The sequence below is a fragment of the Lutra lutra genome, chromosome 7, assembly GCF_902655055.1.
Source record: "Lutra lutra chromosome 7, mLutLut1.2, whole genome shotgun sequence".
In the NCBI taxonomy this organism is placed as follows: Eukaryota; Metazoa; Chordata; class Mammalia; order Carnivora; family Mustelidae; genus Lutra; species Lutra lutra.
This window is the reverse complement of record NC_062284.1, coordinates 32,518,903-32,520,421: the sequence shown is the minus strand read 5'-3', so window position 1 is coordinate 32,520,421 and position 1,519 is coordinate 32,518,903. Positions and strand designations below refer to the sequence as shown.

Sequence of the window (1,519 nt, the reverse complement as noted above, 5' to 3'; positions counted from 1 at the left end):
CTGAGCCACCCAGGCATCCCTAGAAGTCCTGTTTGTTTATTTATTTTTAAAGATTTTATTTATTTGAGAGAGAGAGAGAACACAAGCAGGGGGAACAGCAGACAGAGGGAGAGAGGAGCAGACTCCCCACTGAGCAGGGAGCCTGAAGTGGGGCTTGATCCCAGGACCCTAGAATCATGACCTGAGCCAAAGTCAGCCACTTAATGACTGAACCACACAGGTGCTCCATAGAAGTCCTGTTTAAAAACAATTCTTGGCCCACTGCAAGGTCACAAACATATTACTCTGTTTTCTTCTAACCAAACTGCTTTTTTTTTCTCCAATGCCATGAAATTATTTTAAGTTCTTTTTCTTCATGACTGAATATACAAATAATGGAAGTAATGGAAGCATTCTTTTGTAAAGATGGTTGGAATATATAAAAATTTATTTGTTGGATTTTCTTTAAGTAGTCCTCCAGGAAATGCTTTCACAAGAACACTTTTGCGGAAGGGCTTAGCATGCTTAAAGTGCCAGCATGCTGGGCTAGCAATGACACAAATATTTCATCCCTCACATTTATATCTTGGCTCTTCCATAGAAAATCCTCTTGTGAAACACCATGTATTGTATTTGTCAAACACAAATATCTAAGGGAAGGGACACCCCTCTCCTTCTACCATGATAGGGCGTTGCTCTCAAGCATGTGACAATGCCCTGTGCTTTTCCCACGTGACTTGTGGCATGCACTGTATGAAGTTCCTTTTCACCCAGTAGTTCTAGTGTTAAATGAAGAGGAGAGGTCTGTGCGTTTTCAGCATAGTTTTTCAGTTCCTGGCGTTATGATAGGCTTTGTCATCCAAATGTTGTCTCCTTTACCAATGATTGTCATAAGCCATATTTTAGTCAGAGTATATCTTTTGGTGGCAGCTTCCCAGCTGCTTTTTTTCCTCAATCCCCCATGGTGGGGGCCTGACTTTTCATTCCCTCTGGGGCTCTGCGAGGTCAGTGTGGGGCCCAGGAGTGGGGCTTGCCTCCTCTGGTGCCTCCCCTAGTTCACGGGCCACCGGCTGCTGTGGTGGAATGTTACAGGATATACCATCCACATGTTTTTTTTTTTTTTTTCAAAACTGCATTCACATCAGTCTAATTGTTTTCTCAGAGACTGAGTCCTTAACCAGCCTGAGCCAGTTCCACAGTGAAGGGCCTCAATGCAAGAGCAGAGCTCCAGGATTCTGCAGGGAGGGGCTGGGAGCATAAAGATCCCCTATCATCTGGTTTCTGCAGCTCCACGGGGTGTCAGGTTGGCGGTAGAGGTTTCTCCTGGACCCCATAGGCTGTAGGTCAGTGGCTGCTGCACAGGCTGGGGACCCCAAGTTGCTTTTTAAAGTGGGGAAACGGCAGGATACACAGCCCCCGGTTATGCATGAATGCTTGTTTTGCCATATGCATGTAGGCCCTAGTAAGTTCCCAACTGGCCAGAGCATCCTACCTTTCAGTAGGGCCTAGAGTCCAGCGGTCCCTGACCTGTTCTTTCAAT

At 45.8% G+C, this 1,519-nt stretch overlaps 1 pseudogene; it reads right to left on the bottom strand.

Annotated features, from left to right (window-relative positions):
• Window positions 1-338: 338 nt before the first annotated feature.
• On the bottom strand, window positions 339-1,260 carry LOC125104381 (NADH dehydrogenase (ubiquinone) complex I, assembly factor 6-like; annotated as a pseudogene).
• Window positions 1,261-1,519: the final 259 nt, after the last annotated feature.